The sequence below is a fragment of the Apium graveolens genome, chromosome 3 (genome assembly GCF_009905375.1).
Source record: "Apium graveolens cultivar Ventura chromosome 3, ASM990537v1, whole genome shotgun sequence".
In the NCBI taxonomy this organism is placed as follows: Eukaryota; Viridiplantae; Streptophyta; class Magnoliopsida; order Apiales; family Apiaceae; genus Apium; species Apium graveolens.
The window spans coordinates 272,548,298-272,566,142 of record NC_133649.1 but is presented as its reverse complement, the minus strand read 5'-3'; the positions used below and the strand labels follow the sequence as shown (position 1 = coordinate 272,566,142).

The 17,845-nt window shown below is 34.5% G+C and overlaps 1 non-coding gene across 1 annotated transcript; it reads right to left on the bottom strand.

Moving 5' to 3' along the window:
* Positions 1 to 266: 266 nt before the first annotated feature.
* Positions 267 to 373, bottom strand: LOC141716325 (small nucleolar RNA R71). Its single transcript, XR_012573038.1, has one exon. It is a non-coding gene; the product is annotated as a small nucleolar RNA R71 (small nucleolar RNA).
* Positions 374 to 17,845: the final 17,472 nt, after the last annotated feature.

The window sequence follows — 17,845 nt, the reverse complement described above, 5'->3', positions numbered from 1 at the left end:
TAATTCAATGGGTGCAGAATTCAATCCAGTTTGGAGGTTCTCCAACTGAAGATCCCAATATGCACATTAGGGATTTCATTGAGATCTGTGACATCTTCAAGTTCAACGGTGTTTCTGAAGATGCTGTGAAGCTGAGACTGTTCCCATTCTCTCTGAGGGACAAGGCTAAGAGCTGGTTACACTCTCTACCAGTTGGTTCGATTACTACTTGGGAAGATCTTGCTCAGAAGTTTCTCACTAAATTCTTCCCTATGGCGAAGACAGCTGCATTCAGAAATGCTATTACTCAATTTGTGCAGCAAATGGGAGAATCTTTATATGAAGCTTGGGAGCGCTACAAGGAGATGCTTAGGAAGTGTCCTCATCATGGAATTCCTGATTGGATGATCATCACTTGTTTTTACAATGGGTTGGGAGCACAGCCCAGACCCATGCTCGATGCAGCATCAGTCAGGAGCATTATGGGCAAAGAGCTATAAGGAAGCTTATGATCTAATTGAACTGATGGCTGCTAATGAATATCAGTATCCAACCCAGAGATGTCCACAGGGCAAGGTAACATGAGTTCTTGAGGTGGATACAACTACGGCTATCACTGCTCAACTAATGGCATTGTCTATGAAGATCGATTCTCTGGCTAACTATGGTGTTAAGCAGATAATTAGTGTTTGTGAGTTGTGTGCAGGTCCGCATGTGACAGAGCAATGCACTATATCTAGTGAATCAGCTCAGTTTGTGAGCAACTTTCAGAGATCGCAGCAACCAGTTCTAGACACTTATCATCCTGATAACTGAAATCATCCTAACTTCAGCTGGAGCAATAATCAGAATGCGATGCAACAGCCGTTCCAGCAGTTTGGAAATAAGTTATTCAACCCTCCTGGTTTTCAGCAACAAATTACACCAAAATAACAAACTCATGGTGCATGTCTATCTTCGAATGAAAAATCTAAATTGGAGGAGTTGCGGCTTATGTGCAAAAACCAGGTTGTTTCTATCCAGAATCTGGAGAACCAAATAGGGCAAATTGCTAATGCCTTATTGAATCAACCACCAGGAACGCTTTCTAGTGATACAGAAATAAATCCAGGCAAAAGGGAAGTTGAAGAACAGGTGAACGCCATCACCTTAAGGTCTGGAAAGGTCGCAAGCCCCCAAGTTCAGCGAGACGAAGAGCCTGAAAAATCTCAAGTTTCAGAAAAAGTAGTTGTGGCTGAAGAAGAAGTGCCAAATGAAGCAGAGGTGGAACCAAGGAAGACTACTATGGAACACACTCCTCCTGAGGGTAATACAGGGGAGAAACAGATCTATGCTCCACCTCATTTTCCTAAGAGGTTGCAGAAGAAAAAGCTGGATAAGCAGTTTGAGAAGTTTTTGGAGGTGTTCAAGAAACTTCATATCAACATACCTTTTGTTGAAGCTCTTGAACAGATGCCTAGCTATGCGAGGTTTATGAAAATTATTCTCTCTCGGAAAGTGAAGCTCGATGACTTAGAGACTGTTGCTCTAATGGAGGAATGTAGTGTTGTGTTAAAACAGAAGTTGCCTCCGAAGCTTAAAGATCCTGGAAGCTTCACTATTTCTTGCACCATCGGAAACTTGTCGTTCGACAAGTGTTTATGTGATTTAGGAGCTAGCATCAATCTGATGCCCTTATCTATCTTCAAAAGCTTGGTCTGCCTGATCCGAAACCAACATACATGTCATTGCAACTAGCTGACCGTTCCATCGCTTATCCACGAGGTATAGTGGAGGATGTCTTGGTCAAATAGATAAACTCTTCTTCCCTGCTGACTTTGTAATTCTTGATTTCGAGGAAGATAAGAAGATTCCCATCATCTTGGGAAGACCATTCTTGGCTACAGGCTGAACTATGATCGATGTGCAAAAAGGAGAGCTTTCGATGAAGGTTTATTATCAGAAGGTCACTTTTAATGTGTTCAAGGCAATAAAGTTACCCACAGAAAAGAAGAGTGCTTTAAAATAGAGCGGCTTGACTCAGTTTTTGAAGATGAAGGTGGAGTAGAGCAACTGCATGTTTTGAATGCACCTCCGTGGGAGAAGAAGTTGAATATGCAATTCGATTCTCTTGGGTTAGCAGAGCTGAAAATTTCTCAGGAGCGTCTCGAGCCGTCTATTGAAGATGCTCCCACACTTGAGCTCAACCCATTACCCGATCACTTGAGTTATACATTCTTAGGTGCACCACATGATAAGGGCTTGGGATATATTTTTGATGATGTAGAGAGTGGCTGGACGGATCTTCCAGTGCCTATAGAGGGTTCTTCTCATGCGTAGCAGGAAATTGATAGGACTGGTGTTGGTGATGCCCAGTATAGGCAAGTGACTAGGAGTATGGAGGCCATGCACTATATTTACCGTCATTTTGCTGCAAATTTGACACAGGCTTTGGGCACTATTTTCCGAGACACTAGTGGCGAGGTTGATTGGCCACCTGATCCTCCACCCGACGAGGGTGATTCTTCTGACGACTAGGTATGCCTGAAATCCTTATTATTGCCTTCAATGAGGACATTGAAAATTTTAAGTTTGGGGGTGATAATGTAAGATTAGTTTGTGTGGGTCCATATAGATTCATATTGCATGTTTAGTTGTAGTTCATTCATATTTTTGCATGATTATTCATTTAGGACATATTTGTTTATTTTTATGTGATTTCATATAGTTGCATTTGCATGCATATTTAGCATGATCCCTTAAGATGGACTATGATATTTGATAAGTTGATGTTGATTTCAGTGTGGTGATGACGAATAGAGAGATGTTTAAGTCTTAATGAATGTATTTGCATGCTAGAAACAAATATTTTCACAAAGTCTTATAGGGTTGCTTTTGTTCTAGATCATGATAATACTTGTTTGTTGTTGAGATTTAATCACTTGGTTATATTTAGAATTTGTGATATTCTCGTAAAGAAGTAAAAATACTGATTTTTTTATTTGGAGAAAAACTTGGATTTCATTGCTAGTTGTTGTAAGGCTAGGCGTCAAATGGCTAGTAGCCGGCTCATATTTTTATGAGTAGTCTAGGGTTGAATGAGATGGAGCGAAACACACTCATTCAAAAATTATTGAAAAAAAAATTAAAAAAAAGAAAAAAAAAAGAAAAAAAAGAAAGAAAAAAAGTATGTATTTATGCATAATTGATCAAGAGTGAGCTCTTTAATACTCGAGTTATTAAGTTCTAGGGGACTTTGTGCCTAGTGACCTAAGGCTTTTATAGTCTGGGATCCGCTAACCTAACGCTCGCTATGGGTATTATTGCATAAGTCTTTTGGGACCTCATTCATTGCACGGTCAAATAAGCATCTTTGCTATGTGTTCAATAATAGTGTAAATCCTTGTATAACTCTAGTAGAAAGTGAAAGAGATATGTCCTAAGTCCAATCATGTATGAGGATTTAGGAATAACTTTTATGTAATCTGTTTTGATTTCATTGATATTAATAAAAGACTTGTTTTGTTTTTTATTGCGGGCTTTATCTATTTTAAGTGTTTAAATAAGATATACCACAGTTTAGAGTAAAGCTTTTTATGGATTGTGATGAGATCATAATAATGAGACCTAAAAGATGATAACTCTAAACTTAAATAGTTCCTGGTCGTAGGATTACTAACTGGTAATTAATAATCCGCAAAGATCGGTACATACTATGCTTGCTTCATTATGAAGGCTGTCTGTTCTCATAGACATTTGTGTGGTGACACTATAGCTAGTATGTAGGTGCTTATTATAGAATAAGTTCACTGAACATGACTCACACAGCTGAACAACTGATGGAGTTCACTCACGTGTCAGCAGTTGTTCACATAGTGATAGTTGTACAAGTATCCTTAGACTTGAGGTCATCATAGTCATCTTGTGTACACTGAACTATGCTTTGGTTTAGTTCTTAGTCTCCAGGGACAATTATAAGGGCTCTACTGGGTATAGGAATTTGTACACGAAGATAGTGTATGATCAATAAAGGATCTACCCCTTCCAGTAAAGGAAGAGAATGTTCAATGCTGATCCACTTATGCTAGTTCAGGAATCTCTGGCCAAGGTGAATGAAATTAGAAAGGAGTTTCTAATTTACATTAATTAGAACAAAGCATAGTGATTGGGAAAACATATGATTAAGTAAGATAGGCTTGACACAAGTTCCATGCCTTGTATTTAATCGTGACATTGCAGGGTAGAAGAAATTAATTGTACGGTAACTATTCACTCAATGGGTTCTTGGTATTCTAAGCAGTGAATTCGTATTATCCGGATAGTCGCGATATGCTGAGAAGTATCCCTCACGATGTAGAATAAATATGATTAATTAATTAATCATATTTAATGAATTAGAGAATTTATATAAATAATGATAAAATAGTTTTATTATTATTTATTTCTACTACCGGCTTAATATTGAACCTACATGGTCACACCATAAAAGAGAATGATTTAATGGTGGAGGAATTAATTAATAATGGCTGGTAATTATTTATTTGTGAAATAAATAATTAATTAGCAAATTTAATAATTAATTAAATGAGATTTAATAAATTATAAATTAATTAAGAAAAGTTCTTAATATTATTAATTCAGAATTTAATTTTGGAAATTAAATAAAGTGAGAGAATTATTTCTAAAGTGTTTAGAAAAATTATTAATAATTAAAAGGTGTTTTAATTATTAGTTAATAGGTTAATAAGAATAAAGGGTTAATAATAATAATATTTCATGGGAAAATTTTCAGCTGAAAATTTTGCCTATAAATATACTATTATAAATCCTTATTTTGCCTCAACCTAAAAATTGAAGAAAACCCTAATTCTCCCACCCCTTCCTCCTCCATCACATTGATCTCTTGGTGGATACCGGTGGAGTGCTTCACACTTGAGGAGCAGCTGCTAGGGATCTCCGCTCGTCGTTCTTGGATCACTTTTAAAGGTTAGAAACGATCCCATATGATTTAATCACGATTTGTATGTCTTTATTTGGATTTTATATCAAGAAAATTATTTTACCATGCTTCCGTGATGATTAAAATCCAATAGAAAGGAGGTGTTGTGAGTCATAATGCGTTTAATATCGAGAGTATATCTGTTAAGCATCCACGCATGCACGTTTCTGGTTTATGAGTTGGTTTGTGGGATTTATTCGAACTCTGTTTCAAGTTATTGCATTCTTAGAGGCATTGGCTTATTCATTTGGTTATGATTATTCTGAAGGGATCGATTGAATTATCATTTAGTTGCATTCACGTAGTTGCATTCATGCATTAGGTTTGTTTTGTAGTTTTGAGTCTGTTTATGCTTGAGGACAAACATCGATTCAAGTTTGGGGGTGTGATAAGTGGATTTTATATGCACTTGGAATACTTTATTACAAGCTTAAATTGGTGTTTTGGACTCAAGTTGTTGGTATTTTGATGTATTTTTGTGTTATTGCATTTCAGGTATCAGTTAAATGAAGAAAAGAGCTTTTAAAGGTAATATGATAAAAAGTGATCAGATTTGGAAGCCAAAGCCATTGTCAAGTTGTAGAGAATCTTGTTAGCTTCGCGTGCACTACACCAAAAATTGAATCAGACAACACCACTTACACAATGGTTGATCAAAAAACTGTTGTCCCAAATTATCAGACAACGGTGAATGATTCGTTGACTGAAAAGCATTGTGCGACTTCCCTTCACACAATGGTGATTCAACTTTTTCCAAAGTGTTGTCTACATTGTACCAGTGTGCTCCAATGAGACAATGGTTATAGTTCAGCTTATTGTGTGACTTCTCTTACACAAGTTGTTTTTAGGTCATAATAAACCATTGTGCTCACTTTGCATTTAGACAACTAATTGTCATGACTATTCTGCAAGTTAGACAACGGTGGCTCAGAACACATGTGTTCATGTATTTTAGACAATGGTGCTGAAAAACCATTTTTAGAAGCAAAACATGTAGACAATTGTTTATCACCTCTGTTGATTAAATGAGTGTCAAACAACAATGTTTACGTGTTGTCTGAATAACCTCCATTAGAATATAGGTGACAACAGTTTTCTTGTAAAACCATTGTCTGATTACCTGAGAGTTTTTTTAAAAAAATCCTTCACATAGATACTTCAGACAAAGATTCTGAATCATTAATTCTAGGAAAATTAATTCATGACAAGTCTGACAACGGTTTCCGCTAATAAACTGTGTATGCATTCTATCGCACAACAGAGCTCACCAAAACCGTTGTCTGAATTTATGTCTCAATTTAAACTAATTACGTTTCTTTTTGAATTATTTTTACTGTAAATTTTATTTATATAAAACTTAAAAAAGTCACATTTTCTTTATCGTTGGATTATGAATAGACTATTCTGAGACGTTGATTTACAAAAAAATATAATTTTCGTTTCCCCCTCTATTTTATTTGGATTCCCGCCTGAATTTTTGAAAAAAAATTGAAATTTTTTTGAAGGTGATTTAGGTTTGGAAGAATGATTTTCTAAAATATAAGACAATAGTTATAAAATTAAACCATTGTACGAAAGTTTACAAACAAGCCTTTTTTTAGGAAACCATTGTGTCATGACATCAACCTTTTTGAAAAAATATAAGACAACGGTTTGGGCGAAAATCTATTGTAGGACCTGTACAGACAAGTCTTTTTCGTTCAAACCATTGTCTATTGACAACAAATTTCTTGACAATCCCAAAGACTTGAATGGGACTTGAATCGTTACTATACGCTTTCAAAATGTGTTACAAGAGAAGTGATTGGCATATAAACACTCATATTATCAAACACATGTTTAAATATCACTAAGGTTATACGAAATAAATAACTAATATTTTTTCCTTATAATATGTTGTATCGTAATTATATACGTACGTAGATCCCGTCATTACTTTCGAAATATAGTCGATAACTATACATATGAAAGATTCGGGACTTGTTAAGTTTACAATATTACATAGAGACACCGTATGAGTAAAGAAAAGTGAAACGAGTCATTTAATGTCGATCCAGTTGAATATTTCATTTTTTCTTAATTTAATTCGATACAGGGGTTTAAAATTTGGAAGAATGATTTTTTAAAATATAAGACGACAGTTTTAAAATTAAACCATTGTATGAAAGTGTACAAACAAGCCTTTTTTGGAAACCATTGTGTCATGACATCAACCTTTTTGACAAAATATAAGACAACGGTTTGGGCGAAAATCCTGTAAGAACCTGTACAAACAAGTCTTTTTCGTTCAAACCATTGTATATTGACATCAAATTTCTTGACAATCCCAAAGAATTGAATGAGACTTGAATCGTTACCGTACACTTTCAAAATGTGCTACAAGAGAAGTGAATGGCATGTAAAAACTCGCATTATCAAACACATGTTTAAATATCACTAAGGTTATATGAAATAAATAACTTATATTTTTTCGTTATAATATGTTGTATCGTAATCATATACTTACGTAGATCCCGTCATTACTTTCGAAATATAGTCGATAACTATACATCTGAAAGATTCGGGACTTGTTAAGTTTACAATATTACATATAGACACCGTATGAGTAAACAAAAGTGAAATGAGCCATTTAATGTCGATCCAGTTGAATATTTCATTTTTTCTTAATTTAATTCGATATAGGGGTTTAAAATTTGGAAGAATGATTTTATAAAATATAAGACAACAGTTTTAAAATTAAACCATTGTTCGAAAGTGTACAAATAAGCCTTTTTTAGGAACCCATTGTGTCATGACATCAACCTTTCTGATAAAATATAAGACAACGGTTTGGACGAAAATCCATTGTAAGAACTTGTACAAACAAGTCTTTTTCGTTCAAACCATTGTCTATTGACATCAAATTTCTTGACAATCCCAAAGACTTGTATAACGACTCGTGTATTTTTGAATTATTTAAATATGAGATTATTATGGAAATTGTTAAGTAAATAAAATATGTGTTTTGGTTTTGGCAACAGTGTGTTGATATGTGCTATGTGTCTGTGATTTAGTGGTGTAAAGGGATTGGAATGTGTAGTTAAAAATTTAGTTATATTGTTCAGTTTTATTTTTAAAAGGTGATTTTATTACAGTGTTAAATCTGTAAATTTTTAGATTGTCTCTAAAATTAGTTTTATGATTCTATAACTTCAATAATTATTTTTGGGATTCTACAAAATTTAGATATCAATATTTTATCAATTATTTAACCCTGTATGATTTTCTGATTACATTTAATTGTAAAATCTGTACTTAATTCTAGAATTCTTTAAAAATTATGAAATTCATATTTATTTAAGTTTGGAATATTTCAAGAATTTTAAAATTATTTTGGAAATTTTCGGGATTTATTTCACTCATGCGTTGATTCCTTAATTGTTAAAAAGTGGGTACAAGTTGCATTTTAGAAATTGTTTAAAAATCTCAAAATTATTGTTTTTATAAACTTCGAGGTATTTGTAACATTTTAAGACTATTTTCGTAATTTTCTGAATTTACTTTAAGTGCAGCTTGGTTCGTTAATTGTGAAATTCGGATACGAGTTGCATTTTAAAAATATTTTTAAAATTATGAAAATTTTATTTTATTAGTTTCGGGATTTTTAGAAAATTTTAAGTCTATTTTGGGATTATTCTGATTAATATGTATTCGCAAGTTATACGGTTAAAATGTTAAAAACGATTTAAAATCAGGCTTCCAGTCGGAGATAAGGACACGTGGCTTAGGAATTAAACTACGTGGCAGCATCTCCGTGTGCGTGTAATGAGTTGATAAGGGTTACATTTTGATTTCATTTTTTTTGCAGTCTCTTCTTCTCTCCCATCATTCTCTCTCTCGTTCTCTCGATCATCTCTCCCTCCCTCTTCTCCGTTCACTTCCTGGCTTCTCCCTGAGTTTTCGCCACCGCTATATTTCCCGGCCGTCGCCCTTTTTGTTTTCCGGTGACTGCTCCATCTATTCCATTGTGTTTATACATATATTCCTGAGCATATGTGTGTGTAACTGTGATGGATGTGTGCGCTGTATGTGTGTGTGTAATTGTGGTGGGTGTGTGCGTCATGTGTGTGTTGTGTGGTTTCCAGCAAGCTGTGTTTTTCCGGCCTCCTTACCGGCTGTCCATTTTCTATTTTACCAATTCCGGCCCTGTTGACCAAGTGTTTGTTCTGCATAATTTGATTTTGTTTCGTGAAATTATGTGGGTGTTTGTTTCCCGATTATATACAAATATTAATTCGGGGTTTTGCATATTGTTGCAGGATTTTTATTTGATCGAAGTTTTGTGAAATAAATAATTTTATGCGGTAAAATTTTATCTGATTTAATCGGTGGAATTTATCTGGAAACCCGACACGTATCGGGCACCAATAAATTTTACCGTCGTCGACGGTGAACTTCGGTGAGTCGATGGTGGACCGTGATGATTATATTCTGAGTCCTAATTTAATAAATAAATGTAAAATGCGAATAATAATTAATAGTAGTGTTGAATTGGTGTTTGGGAAATTATGGATGTTGGTTGTTGTGATTATGAATTATTGTGGTGAATTGACGTCGATGATATTCGACGGGTAGTGCGATAAATGAAGGAAACGCTGCCCGATTTCCGGAAAACTGCACTATATAAATACGGGAACGTATCCGATGATTATCGGGACGTCGCGTGACTATATATATATGTGTGTGTGTGTTTTTATACGAACTTGGTTATATGATGTGCTGAAATATTTTGCCAAATCGATAACCCTGATTTCGTAAAATAAAGAGTATATGTATTTTCCGAAAACGAACACCGAACTGATTTTCGAGATTTTGAACCCTACTTGTTGCGTGTGTTATTATAATATAAATTATTACGAGTCGGGTTTGGATATTTTTGGGTAAAATTGGTATCGAGGATATGTCAAGCATACCTAGACGTCTAACGTAGGGTATTTTAACCCTGTAGGTTATAGTCGGAAACCTGGAGGTGGACGATGGACTAGAGATGACTTAGTAGTCAGTCGACGAGCTTAGTAGAGTTTCAATAGAAAACTTGAGTATCAAAGTCGAATCCAATGGGATCTAGTGGATAGACAATAAAGCCTGAGCGATAGAGTCGGCTCAGAGTCGATCAGTAATAGTTGTAAAGCCCTGTAAGGCAAGTACTTCTGAACTTTTCTTCAAGATATATCGCAAATATTTTCAAACTGTTTCATAATATGTCGCTATTATTCAAAATAACTCATGTTTTATATTGCAAGTACTCTAAACTATTTACCCTTGAACCCTGATTTTCTTGATCTTGAGCCGTAAGCCTTATTCTTTGTAAACCATCCTTTGTTGATCCTTAGATACCAAATCACACAAATATGATACTACTCCCCAAATGTATAACTACCAAACACTAGAACAAAATTGTTTGAAAACACAGAAACTTTTATACTCCAACCACTCTTTAGAACATCAAAGAACTATACCTTGAAAAAACATTATTTGTCTAATACCTGATTCTTTTACAGATTGAAAACCGTTTCTTATACATACCCTAATGTACCCTTGTAATATCCATGAGTTTCCTTACATTTTATTCAAATATTTAATCATCATGGATTATGATCTTATTTTATCGAATTATATTGTTTATCATATTGGATGCTTTAGGATTGGATAGTTTTTTTTATATATGTGGACCAGATTCGTGGTCAGACCATACCAATGGTCAAGTTAGGCCAATTTTTGTGCCTTGGATCCAGTAATTAGAGCAGTGTTGTGTGCTTTGCTTGGGGTTAGTGCGTGACTGATCAGCAGCCTAACCTTGGTTTTAAAACTTAAAATGAATATCCAATTCTAATGATTGTTTAACAATGAACTTGATTTCTCTGAATCATCTCGTTTGATCATTGAATAACCTCAATTATTGTCATGGTGACTTGCTGAGCTAGTTAGCTCACTCTTGCGAATCTTTTTATGTAATCTACATTTAAGAAGGATACGGTTGATTGCGAGGTTTCCCAGTTCAATGAACGAGCTAGGACCCCAGATTAAGTTGATCGAGCTAGCAGGAGCTTATTGCGGTAGTGAGATAGTAAGATTGTAAGAATAATTTCATTATCAGTTGTAAATTAAATTAGTTGGGATTTGGTGCGTTGTAATAAAAGTTAAGGTTGTGGCTTGTTTTCATACTTTAACCTGTTGCGATCCGTGGTTATGTAAAGCAGGGTCATTGCAAATAATATTTCTTATACAGGTTTTTTTTATAGTGTATGTGTTGTGGACCCCAAACCGCTGACCCGGGTTTGGAGGGCGTCACAGATTGGTATCAGAGGTACAGGTTATAAGTCACTGAAACAAGCCTAGATTGTTGGGATTGGGTAGAGAGTTAGGATTAGGAATAAGGAATATAAAGATAGAACATTGTGAGGTTGAGTGCGACTTTATAGTAGGTCTCCGACCCGGTTCGTATTGCGATTTGGGATTCTTAGCTTGCGACGTGATTTCCAGACAACGGCAATGGCAGACCCTGATTTCCCTGTATCGTTTGATCGTTTGAAGCTTTCCGTTCGAGGATCGTCATCTTCTCTCAGATTTGATTTACACCTTGTTCCTCCGTCAGTATTAATGGTACTACCTTCTGTTATGATAGTTGCACCTTTTCAAGTTATTCTACGCTATTCTACCACCTCTTGATACGAGACTACCTATTTAAGAACCTCCATCTGTTTATTCTTGTTTTACTAGACATTTGGCTGTAAGTGTATCTCATCAGTTTACCCTACATCCTGTTCCATACCCTAGTTTAAAACTTGTCCTATGAAGCAACAGTACCTACTAGGATGGATTCGAGAGCTACAATAAATGGTGAGCATCTGAGATATAAATAAAGGTGAGAAGAAGTTTAGAAAGAAGATTTAAGTGTTCCAGAGGATAGCTGCTACCAGACTAAAAGAAGCCATTAGCGACTAGGCCACCCGTGATTAGTTATGGGATGGATTAGATGAATTTTGAAAAGCTAGAGAGAAAAGTATAAATCTGGAATTTTTGTAGAATTAAATGATGGTGCTATGATAAATACGATATATAAAGTAGTGATGTGATGTGATATGAGAAAATTTTGTTCTATGAACTAGACTTGTTAACTATTGAATAACCTGTTTTACTTAACGACTGCAAAGTTAATGACGGGAGCATTACCAGTATGGAAGTTTTGATATGAAGCTACGAATACGATAAAACGCAACGATAATTGAAGTGATCGTTGATTAAGGAAGGCAAATGGACCTAATAAAGGAGAGAAGGTAGATTGAAGTGAATGGACCTTTATGTGATCATTCCTTTAATTTGTACCTTGTTAGAGGTCGGAAGGACAACAACCAACTCATACAGTAAGGACAACCAAATTTATGATTTTCAAAATTTTAACAAGTTTTCCAAAAAGATTTTTTCTTACAAAATTTCTAAAAGCCTTTTTGAATAAAAAAATAATAAGTTTTAAACATTGGTTGTCAAGTTACTACTTGAGTTTCTTGTTTGTCAAAAGACTCGGATTAGCTGGAAGGATACTTATTTTAGATTTAGTATTGTTAATTCACAGGACAAAATGATCAGCGATTATAAAGAAGTTGATTATTCCCAACAGAAAGGTACAAATATTGTTTGATAAGATTAACAACAGAATCAGCGTACGGAGCAATTACTCATCCAATCACAGGATTATCCAAGTTCAAAGAATTCATTGATCTAACATAAGCCTGAGTATGACTGAAGGAGATTGAGAAGATTTCCAGATTTTCCTAAAAGAAGAATATTATTAACAAAAGGATCTCTATGTTGAATGATTCGGGGTTATTCTAAATTAAAAAGAGGAAACTCGAAGTTATCTGGTAGGAATGCCATTATGATCAAATTGTTAAAATATTATACGTGTAGGTGTGATGTTAAGGACGCAAGACTTAGCAAGTTAGAATTTACCATAATGCTTAATTTGCGAAGGCATTTCAACGTACTTTCTAAAGTTGTTATATGGAACAATGGGAATATGATCGAACAAGCTCGAAACATAAATATAAGAGAAATATGGATGGTGACCAATGGTGTCATTCTTGTCTTCAATATTGTAGCGTATATTCCTTTTTAATTCCTAAAAATATATGAACTTCTTTTCTTAATAAACTCCTTATGATGATATGAAAAAGGAGGATGTTGCATCCCTTTCAAATTTAATGGTTCCCCTTAAGTTTTGCTTTCTGATTGGGACAAACAGTGTTATGGTGAGACAATTTGTCAGAATGACGAAGAGTCGGGTGGGACGCCACCTAATCATGTGTTGTACGCCATATGGTATGAAAGACTGGCCATCTTAAGTACCAATGTGGTTGTCTCATTCATATTCAAATCCTTATTTTTTCTTTCTTTTCAACTTTAATTTTTGTTGAATTGTGAATCATTCCAGTTGTTTCGTTGTATTGCCGTTCTTTGCAAGAGTTTTTCAAATAGAAATCAACGTATTATGGACCAAGCGGGAAAAGTTCCATCTACCTCTCACGCATGGAAAACAAACAAGGGCATATGGCGAGAAATGCAAATCACTAGCCCCAGTCAGGGATGCACTAAGAGTCAAGGGAATCTACTCCAATGAGGAATACGTCTCCGAGAAGGAGAAACTGCGATTTTTCTGTGAAATATGTTATTCAGAATACGGATGTGGTGATGTGAATGATTATCGTGGATACTTTATACGTTAAAGTATTGAAAGATGTGAGAGCAACTTGATTGTTTAGCCCCCAAGTTTTTGTTGATAAGATGAATTACCCTGTTGAATTGATAAGATTGTGATTAAAGGACTAGCAAGTCAAGAACGTGTAATTGTTCAATAATTAAGTACCAATGGTGGAATTGAGATTAGAATAGATTAACTATTTAAGCGTGATGCCCAGATAGACCATCGCGATAGAAGATAGTTCCGAAGATGCCAAATGAAAAAAAAATGATGAGGTTTAGAAGACGAAGGAAGGTAAAGAACTTGTTAACAATGATTTAAGTTAAGAGGTTACATTGACCAAGACGTAAGCGCTATGGCGATTATAAAGAAAAGCCAGGAGCACACATAACTTGAAGATTTTATAGTTTCAAGGTATGTTTCCAGATGAGTTATCAACATTTCCCTCAGATAGGGAAATGAAGCTCGCGATTGACTTAGCACCTGAGACGAAGCCAGTAACCAAGGCCTTACACAAAATGGCACCAGTTAAAATGAGATAGTTAGCAAAGCAGATGCAAGAGATGTTCAAAGAAGAAGCGATTAGACCCAGCGTATCCTATAAGGTGCACTGGTACTAATTGTTAATAAGAAAATGGAAGTATGAGATTATGCGTCGACTAAAGAAAGCTCAACAAGTTTACTATCAAGAGTAAGTCTGTTACCTCGAACTACTGATTTGTTTGATCGAACAGAAGAAGCAGAGTATTTAAGATTTTGGCGTTACCAATTGGAGATTGAACCTATTAACATATCAAGGATAATTTTCAAAACTAAGTACTGCTACTAAAAAGTTCTAATGATGTTACTTGAGTTAACTAATATACCAATAATATTTAAACTTGATGGACAGAATCCCTAAGGAATATCTGGATGAGTTGTATTTGTGTTACTTAAAGTCAACGGAGGACCATGCAAAGCATTTAATGATAACTGGGAAGTTGGAGAAGAAAGAAGTTGTATGAAATATAGTTCTTAGCATAAATAGTCAATGTGGAGAAGATCAAAAGAGATTCAGCAGAAATTAAAGTTACTATGAATGAAAAGAGACCAGAAACACCAACAAAAGTAAAATGTTTTATCATGGGCCGGTTACTATCGGAAATATGTGCAAGATTTCTTGAAAGTTGCAATATCTTGGACAAAGCTAACCAGGAAAAGCAAGAAGTTTATATGAAATGGAGAAGGGTGAAGAAAGTTTTGCGGAGTTAAATGAAAGAATGGTTACAACACCTGCTTTATCACTTTGAAGGTATCAAGGAGATTTGGTAATTTCTAGTGATGCTTCTTATAAGGGAGTATGATGTGTGTTGATGCAGCACAATAAAGTTATTGCATATGCACCCAGACAACCGAAACCTTATGAGCAGAAGTATCCTACTCACAAGTGGGACTAACAGTGGTAATATTTGTTTTGAAAGATTGGGAAACATGATATGTATGGAGGAAAGTGTAAGATTTATACGGACCATAAAAGTTTGAAGTAGGTATTCATGAGGAAAAATAAATGTAGTAGCAAGCGATAAGCAAAAAGGAGAGAACGAACATAGAGACTGCACCAGAAGAATTATCTATGGAATTTTAAAAGTTGGAATTGGAAGTCAGAGTTTATAATCCAAAAGGAGCAAGGACGGATAGTATGACCTTTCAGTCGAAGTTGTTAAGGGAAAGATAAGGAGATGTTAAAGGAAGATAATGGATCATGATATTAACAGTTAATAAGAGAAAGATTATGCACCCAGAAGAACAATTACGATATCCCCAGGTTTTCTTCCAGCACTTGGATGCTATAAGTAAAAGGATTAAGAATTGAGATCCCAGGGGGAATTCACAATATAAAGAATTTTATTTACTGAAGAAATGCCAAGCTATACGAGAATTTAAAGAAAAATAGTGATAACCATGTACAAGAAGGAAATTTCAAGATGGATTAGGAAGTGTTGGACATGTTAAAGAATTAAGGTGAAGTATTTGAGGCCTAGTGGATCAGGCAGACCCAAGGAGTGGTTTTACAAGAAGTGAATCGTGAAGTGTACTAGTGATGTTAAGGGAGAAAAATAATGAAATTATGAGAGTATGTACTGATTATCGGGAGTTTAACAAAACAATGACTAAGAAGAAGTGAGACCCTATAAAGAATTAATTATTTATGAGACCTAATTCAAGAAATATGTTACGTTTCGGGGATTAACTTAAGATCCGACCTGAGAACATACCAGAGATTATGATTAAAGTGAGTTATGAGCATTGCAAGCTCCGGTGATATTATGTGAAATAACAAGTGTATTAGTTATCTACAAAGAAATTAAGGAACATGTTGTATAAGGAGTACTCAGATAAATAAATTATATTTATTGATAACATCTTCAGCTATTCAGGGAACTATACGTTGAGTTTTCAAGTATGAAATTTTGACCAAGGTTAATAAAAGATTCTGATTAATCCATTAATAACTACCTAATCAAAGCCGAATGGTAACATATGCCTTATGCCGACAGAAAGGATTGGATGTAATTAAGACCACCGAGGAGTTAATAAACGAATTGGAAGGAGTGGAATCTAAAGTTCAAATACTTAAAGGTGATAATACATGAATATCTGAGATTACTTTTTAGCCTTAACTGATTGAAAGGAGTAAGAGATGTTTAAATGTTTGGAAACCAAGTTAAAAACTAGCACCTCCTATCATCCTTAAACGGAGATTCAAAGTACGGGAGTGATTCAGGAAGTGTAATATATGTGGAGAGGTTAAGTTTTAAGGAAACACTGGAATAATCATTTATCATCGATGTCAGCTTTGGAATGCCACTTTACCAAGCTTCATGGGAACGCAAGTATAGGTCCCCACTTTATTGAGATAAAGTGGGAGAAAGAAAGTTGTCAAATTCTAACCTTAATTCAGCACAACAAGAGCGTAGTGATATTGATTAAGCAGCTCGGAGTGGATAAATAAAGAAGGCGAAGTGGTATCAAGAGAGAATATGAGTATAGAAATAGGACCAGTAGTGTTAGTACAAGTTTCACCTTGAAAGAGACTGGATGAGTTTGAGTAGAAGGGACAGGTTAAGTCCTAAATTAGTAAACCATTCGAGGTATTGATAAATATAGATAGAGTTGTTTATGAGTTGATATTACCATTACAATAGTATATATATATAATGTAGTCTGTGTGTCAGGGTTAAGGCGATAAGTATTTGATTCGAATCAAGTAATGGATTAGGAGCCAAAGGGGCTCTTGTCCAAATTTGTTCTGTATATAGTGATCAATCCAAATTCTTGATCGTTAAAGGCAAGTCCTTGGAAATGAGTATATATCTATAGTGAGTACGTTTGAATCCTCGAGTAGAAGAGTCTGCGTGGAAACTAGAGTCAGATATGCTTGACAAATATCCTCGCTTATTTAGTTAAACCAGATTCTGAGGACAGAATCTTTTAAGGGGGAAGGATATAACGACTCGTGTATTTTTGAATTATTTAAATATGAGATTATTATGGAAATTATTAAGTAAATAAAATATGTGTTTTGGTTTTGGCAACAGTGTGTTGATATATGCTATGTATCTGTGATTTAGTGGTGTAAAGGGATTGGAATGTGTAGTTAAAAATTTAGTTATATTGTTCAGTTTTATTTTTAAAAGGTGATTTTATTACAGTGTTAAATCCGTAAATTTTTAGATTGTCTCTAAAATTAGTTTTATGATTCTATAACTTCAATAATTATTTTTGGAATTCTACAAAATTTAGATATCAATATTTTATCAATTATTTAACCCTGTATGATTTTCTGATTACATTTAATTGTAAAATCTGTATTTAATTCTAGAATTCTTTAAAAATTATGAAATTCATATTTATTTAAGTTTGGAATATTTCAAGAATTTTAAAATTATTTTGGAAATTTTCGGGATTTATTTCACTCATGCGTTGATTCGTTAATTGTTAAAAAGCGGGTACAAGTTGCATTTTAGAAATTGTTTAAAAATCTCAAAATTATTGTTTTTATAAACTTCGAGATATTTGTAACATTTTAAGACTATTTTCGCAATTTTCTGAATTTACTTTAAGTGCAGCTTGGTTCGTTAATTGTGAAATTCGGATACGAGTTGCATTTT